General features: G+C 41.7%; 1 non-coding gene across 1 annotated transcript; it reads left to right on the forward strand.

Annotated features, from left to right (window-relative positions):
• The first annotated feature begins 3,249 nt into the window (after positions 1-3,249).
• LOC142449496 (U1 spliceosomal RNA) lies at positions 3,250-3,413 on the forward strand. The gene has a single exon (XR_012784656.1). It is a non-coding gene; the product is annotated as a U1 spliceosomal RNA (small nuclear RNA).
• The last annotated feature ends 4,129 nt before the right edge of the window (positions 3,414-7,542 follow it).

Consider the following 7,542-nt stretch of genomic DNA (forward strand, 5'->3'; position numbering starts at 1 on the left):
TTGAATCATGAATTCAGTCTGTGAGTTTCTGTGTAACCTCACAATGGCTATTAGAACCAAGAGAGATCTTGTAGTGAAATATGAATAAGGGTAGTAAAGTAAAACCAAACCAAAGACCTAATGGAGACTAGTTTTTAATTGATCACTAAAATTCTAAATTAGCCTATGTTCAGTAAAAGTATAAACTCCAACCAAGCTTCAAGATAGGGGGAAATCCAGGCTCATTTAACAAGGATGTTAAGAATTAGGTGGGGACTTTGGTTTTCCAGGGTAAAACAAACACTTCTATCAGGGAGTGGATCGTCTGAGAGAGTAAGCTATGACATAGTGAATTCCAAAATAGCTACATCCACTCTTAGACTGTGTTCTCTAAAGAAGCAAAACTAGTGACTGTGTGTGTGTGTGTGTGTGTGTGTGTGCGCGCAGAGAGAGAGAGAGAGAGAGAAATATCAAGAAATAGCTAACACAGGTCTGGAAGTGGGAAAGTCCAAGTCTAGACAGGTTTGAAGTCAGTGGGTCAGATGTTAGGCTGGAGGCTTCTTCTGACTTGAGTAACTAGCTGCTAGGGCTGATGAACATAATATTGGCGGGAAGACCCCAGACTGGTGGCTATAGAGATGAATAAATCCAAGGTCAGCAAGTTGGGCTCGTGGACAGAAAAGCAAATGAATTCAAGATCAGCAGGTCAGACGACAAGTTGGTGACAATTCTCAGGATTAGCAGGCAACATGGAGAAAGGTAAGATTTTCTCACAGTACCCACTTATGGTAGAAGCAGAGCACACCCTAAGAACTTTTCAATTGATCCTATCAGGGCTGTGATCTGAAGATGTTGCATCCCACTCTAATCTCACAACTCATTGGCTAGGAGGACATTGCATTAGGTCAGGTCCTGGAAGACTGCTAGATGTTAACTGCCAAAAGACTGAGACACTTGGCCCACTCGAGCTGACACAAATCTGAACTATCATAATTCCTTTTTCCAAACTGTTTTTTATTGAGGCTGGCCAAGCAGATAGACAGAGGAATAGTATGTGTCTAAAGGAATTCCATAAGAGAATTCTATAGTGTATTGAAATACATATTGAAATTTCAGACAAAGTTAGCATGATTCAAAGTTTAGGACTCTTGCACTCAATAAAATCCAGATGGGGAAGGACTGTAGGTCTGAATGGTGTGTCACTGAAGCCATATTTGTCAAAGAGTTGTAAAGGCAGCCCAAGCATCTGACCTGTCCATTGAACATGGGAGTCTCAAACTGTCTTATAGTTGATGACCACCCTACTGGCAATTACTGGTTATCTCATGTCCTTTGTTTTGATGGCTTCTAGAACCCAAGGTTCCATGGATTTGAGAATGTCTAGTACAGTAGCTTACACAGGAAGAACATTATGCTGCTCTCACCATTTCTTCACTGTTCATTCAAAGCCCCACTGACACTGCAGGGCTTTGAATATTTGTTTACTCACATCTAATCAATCAGAGCCATCCTATGACCTGGAAGGCTCCAATTCGCAGAAGCACCCATAGTGATTCACTTACACGGGCAGCTGAACTGGTAAAGATGTTTCTGTGGCTGCGTTCCGTCTCTCCCTTCTGGTCTCTGTGTTAATTCATATCCTGCATCCCCACCCCCACAGACTCCCCCCACCCCCATCATTCCGGCAAACATTTCGTGGGTGGTGGGGGGTATTACCATGAAAGTTATTTTTCAAAGTCTTTTTTTTTATCCTATTAGAAATGGGTACTCTTGAACCAAAACAAAAACGCCTGTCATATAAGGCTGGTTTCAAAATGAAGGTTGTGTCAAGAGCAGAAGAGAGCAATAACAGTATTGCAAGTAGGGAATTCTGTGTTGACGAAAAGCAAGTGAGGGAGTGACGGAAAATGAAGGCTGACTTGGAACAGATTCCAAATGCTAAAAAACGTTCTTTGTGGTTTAACGTCTTTATATGGGGCTCCAGAGTTAATTGCACAAATGGGTTATGGAGTGTCGTCAAAATGGTTACTGCGCAACACTCATGGGAATCTGCATACGTGCTCTACAAATGGTTAAGGATGACAAACATAAAGCACCAGGCATTGAAAAATTTGCTGCGTCAGCAGGCTGGTGTACCCGCTTGATGAATAGATTTGGCCTACTATGTTTGAGACAAAAAACAAAGATTTCCCAGAAATTGCCACAAGACCTTGAAGAAAAAATTATGTCATTCCAGTCATTTATTATAAAACAAAGGATTTATACTTATGACCTGGCAGATATTGGGAATATGGATGAAACTGCCATGACTTTTGATATTCCAAGTAACAGAACTGTGGCAAGTTTAGGAAAAAACCCATTTTTCTCAAAACCACAGGAAATGAAAAATAAACACTTTACAGTTGTTCTATCATGTTTGGCTAATGGAACTAAGCTGCGTCCTGTCATTATTTTTAAAAGAAAGACCTTGCCTAAAAAGATCAATTTCCCACCAAGAATTACTGTGCATGCACATGTTAAAGCCTGGATGGATGAAGAGGGAACAGAAAAAAATGGCTGGAAGAAATTTGGAACCGACGAGCAGGAGCAGCCTTTAAGAAAATGCCATTGTTACTTGTTTGGGATATGTTCAGAGCCCACCTATCAGATGACATAAAAAAAATTGCCAAAATCTAGGAAAGTTACTTTAGCAGTTATTCCAGGTGGGCTTACATCTGTACTGAAGCCTCTGGATGTATCTTTGAATAAGCCTTTTAAAGACCGTGTGCGAAGGATGTGGCATGAATGGATGTCATCTGGTCAACCCAACTAACAAAAGGAGGAAATCTCATGAAGCCTGACAGAGTTAATAGCAAAGTGGGTTCGAGATGCATGGGAAGACATTCCAGAAGACATGGTGCGACGTGCCTTCCAGAAATGTAGTATTAGTAATGCTATGGATGGCAGTGAAGACTGTGCTTTGTATGAAAATGACAGCAGTGATTGTGATGACAGTGATTTCAGTGAGGACAGTGTCTATGATGACCTCACACCAGCTGAAGCTCTGCATTGGGATACAGATGATGAGGAGGAATCCAGTTTTGAAGGATTTTAACTCTTTATATTTTAGCTTGGTTGCTGATTGAGCTCAGGGAATAGTACTCTTAAGATATTTTTGATACCTTATTGTTTTTGTTGAACCTATTTTCTACTTACTGTGCTGGTTTACTAATGTTAAATGACTTGTCCTTTTATTTATGTTTTTTATTTAAGATAAATATTTAAATCCTTATACTTACCTGGCAGGGGAGATACCATGATCACGAAGGTGGTTTTCCCAGGGCGAGGCTTATCCATTGCACTCCGGATGTGCTGACCCCTGCGATTTCCCCAAATGTGGGAAACTCAACTGCATAATTTGTGGTAGTGGGGGACTGCGTTCGCGCTCTCCCCTGGAAAAAAATTATTTAAATCCATTACCCCACTGATGTCTCGATTTTAGTAATTTTATTTTCATTTGTTTTGATTATTGAAACTCACCAATAGCTTCTGCATTTTCCACCCTAGGCTTATATTTGACTCAATCAGTTTTTCTGGTTTCCCAGGTAATAATTAGGTACCTTGACTTATACTCAGGTCTGCTTATATTCGAGTATATACAATAAATTACTCTCATTCTTAGTTTCTCTCTCTCTTTAAAATCATTTTAGTGGGGGCACATACAACTCATCAAAAGCCATACATACTTCAATTGTGTAAAGCACATTTGTACATTTTTCCCTTCATCATTCTCAAAATATTTGCTCTCCACTTAAGCCCCTGGCATCAGTTCCTCATTTTGCCCCCTCCCTCCCCGCTTCCCCCTCCCTTATGCACCCTTGATAATTTATAAATTGTTATTTTGTCATATCTTACACTATCCAATGTCTCCCTTTATCCACTTTTCTGTTGTCCGTCCCCCAGGGAGGTTAAATGTAGATGCTTATAATCGGTTCCCCCTTTCCACCCCACTCTCCCTCCACCCTCCTGGTATCGCCACTCACATCACTGGTCCTGAAGGGATCATTCATCCTGGATTCCCTGTGTTTCCTGTTCCTATCTATACTAGTGTACAACCTCTGGTCTACCCAGATTTGTAAGGTAGAATTGGAATCATGATAGTGAGGGGGGAAGAAGCAATTAGGAACTAGAAGAAAGTTGTATGCTTCATCGTTGCTACACTGCACCCTGACTGGCTCATTTTGTCCCCATGACCCTTCTGTAAGGGCATGTCCAGTTGCCTACAGATGGGCTTTGGGTCCCCACTTTGTCCTACCCCTCATTCACAATCATATGATTTTTTTGTTCCTTGATATCTGATACCTTTGGCACCTCGTGATCATACAGGCTGATGTGCTTCTTCCATGTGAGCTTTGTTGCTACTGAGTTAGATGGCTGCTTGTTTACCTTCAAGCCTTTAAGACCCCAGACACCCTATCGTTTGATAGCCGGGCACCATCAGCTTTCTCCACCACATTTGCTTATGCACCCATTTTGTCTTTAGTGATCATACTGGGGAGGTAGTACAGAATGATATGATTTTTTTTGTTCTTTGGTGCCTGGTAACTGATCCCTTCAGCTCCGTATGATCCCACAGGCTTCTGTGTTTCTTCCATGTGGACTTTGTTGCTTCTGATCTAGATGGCAGCTTGTTTACCTTCAAGTCTTTTAGAGCCTAGATGTTATATTTCATAATAGCCAGGCGCCATCAGCTTTCTTCACCACATTTACTTATGCACTCGCTTTGTCTTCAGTGATTATGTCGGGAAGGTGAGCATCTTGGAATGCCAGTTTAATAGAACAAAGTATTCTTGCATTCAGGGAGTATTGAGTGGAGGCCCAATGTCCATCTGCTACCTTAATACTAAACCTATAAAGATATGGTTTCCCCTCCTCATATAAATATATTTACATATGTACATGCCTTTATTTAGACCCTTTGCCTCCTAGGTCTTTCCTCTATTTCGTTTTATTTTCCTCTTGTCCCACTATCATTTTCAGCCTTCATTAGGGTTTCAGTAATTCCTCTTCGTTACATTACCCTTGGTCACGCCCTACCCTCCTCACCACTGATTTGGATCACTTGTTGTTTCCTTGTCCCTGGATTTGTTAACACCACTACCTTTCCTCCCATCTCCCCCTCTCCCATGTCCCCCTACAACTGTCAGTCCCATTGTTTTCTCCCCCAGATTGTTCATCCAATCTATCTTATTTAGACAGACCAACAGAAATAATAATATGCAGAAAAACAAGACAGCAAAACCAAGCAACAAAACAAAACAAAACAAGTCAACGACAAAAACAAACAAACCAACAAAAGAAAACACAACAAAAAAGAAAAGCTTGTAGTTAATTCAAGGACTATTTGTTGGTTTTTAGGAATGTTTTCTGGTCGAGTATGATGAGGTGCCAAGCCCTGGCCCACAAATCTATTTTTGGTATTCCTTGGGGACTTCACTTCTCTGTTTCCCCTTGCTATTCTGTTGCACGCCCTTAGTGTTTTGCCTCTGTGTGGTGGGATGAGATTGGGAAGAATTCCCACACTGTGTCTCCAGCGTTGTGCCCTGTCGGGCTATGGGTCAGTGAGGGATGTCGTGTCTCATAGTGGGGCCAGCCATGTGGTCTTCTCTGTGGATTGGCTGCTCTGAGAGAGAATATCATTGTCAAGGCTTGTGGGCCAGCATGTGCTCCACTCTCTCTTCCCCTTTCACTTGCTCCCATGTGTTCTGATCAGACATTTCCCTCTCCCAGAGCTGCAGCTTCAGTGCTGTCCTCTGAAATAATTTCTTCTGGGGGAAGGGGCAGGTGTCCATGTAGTTGGGATTGGGTCTGGCCCCTCACACCTCTCCACTGGTTCCCTACTCTGTGCAGGCATGTTGCATTCACATCTTGGAGGACTGAGTTGAAGTCTGGTCCCTCTTTCCCTATGGATGTATAAACAAAACCCTCCCCTTGGGTGGGTTAGTGCTCTGTTCCTCCAGTACCCATTTTTTTCCTACCCTCCCCGCCGCCCTCTTAGTTGGTTTCCCTATGCATCCCTGGATTTGCTCTGGCCCCTGCCATACTACCAGTCCTCATCTCAGGAATGTTTGGATACAGTAGTTTTTTCCCTAAGCCCCTTTTGCATTTTTTTTAGCTTACCTCAGCAGACTCATGTTGTACTTGTTCTTGTGTGCTTGACTTACTTTGCTTAGCATAATTTCCTCCAGTTCTTCCCATGAGGCAATGTGCTTCATACATTCATCACTGCTTTTTAGCGATGTGTAGTACTCCATTGTACGTATGGACCACAAACTTTTAATCCACTCATCAGTTGATGGAAATTTGGGTTGTTCCCAACTCTTTGCGATTGTGAACTATGCTGCGATGAACATTAGAGCACAGATATCTGGCTTTGGTTTGTTTCTTGCCTTTCTGGATATATTCCCAGTGGGCAGATTGCTGAGTCATATGGTAGCTCAATTACCATCTGTTTTAGATATCACCAGATCGATTTCCATAGTGGCTGTACATACTTACAGGTCCACCAGCAGTGGATGAGAGTTTCTGTCTCCCCACAGCCCCTCCAACACTTGTTGCTTTCTGATTTTTTTAATTGGGGTTCTTTTGAGGTGGTATCTTGTTTTAATATGCATTTCTCTTATGGCTAAAGATCGGAAACATTTTCTCATATGTTTATTGGCCATTCAGATTTTGCCCCTGTGAAACTTCTGTTCAAGTACTTTTCCCACCGTCTCAGTGGGCAATTAGTCTTTTTCCTTTTGGGAAGCTAGCGGAGTATTGTAGATTTTAGTAATAATGCCTTTGTCTGATATGTCATTGCTAAAGATGTTTTCTCAGTCCGTGGGCTCTCTTATTACTCTGTTGGTGAATTCTTTTGATATACACAGGTGTTTTATCTTCAGTATATTCCACTTGTCAATTTGTGCCTCCTCTGTGTTTGTGTCCTTCCCTATTTCTGATAGCCTATGTAGTTCCTGTGCCATAGCTCTCAAGTTGATCCATTGTTCCATTATTGATGGCCCTAATAGTTTGGGGGTTTTCTTCAAGGTCTGTGATCCACCTTGAGTTTATTCTTGTGCATGAAGTGAGATAAAGGTTTTGATTCATTTTTCTGTAGGTAGATATACATTTTTCTACAGCACTTGTTGAAGAGAGCATCTGCTTCCCATTGGATATTTTTTGGGCCCTTATACAAGATCAGTTGTCTGTATGCTGGTGATTTTATATGTGGGTTTTCAGTTTTTTTCCATTGGTTTGAGTATCTGTCATTGTACCAATACCATGCAGTTTTGACCACTGTCGCTGTATAGTATGTGCTAAAGTCAGGTGATGAAAGCCCTCCCACTGTGTCCTCCTTCTTGAGGAGTTCTCTGCTAATTCTGGGCTTCTTCCCTCTCCATATGAACTTGGTAATCATTTTTTCCCTTTCTTTGAAGAAAGATGAGGGTAATTGTATTGGGATTGCATTTAACTTATATAGGGCCTTGGGCAGAACTGACATCTTTACTATTTTGAGTCTTCCAATCCACGAGCATGGGATAT

This window comes from Tenrec ecaudatus, chromosome 5 (genome assembly GCF_050624435.1).
Source record: "Tenrec ecaudatus isolate mTenEca1 chromosome 5, mTenEca1.hap1, whole genome shotgun sequence".
Taxonomy (NCBI): Eukaryota; Metazoa; Chordata; class Mammalia; order Afrosoricida; family Tenrecidae; genus Tenrec; species Tenrec ecaudatus.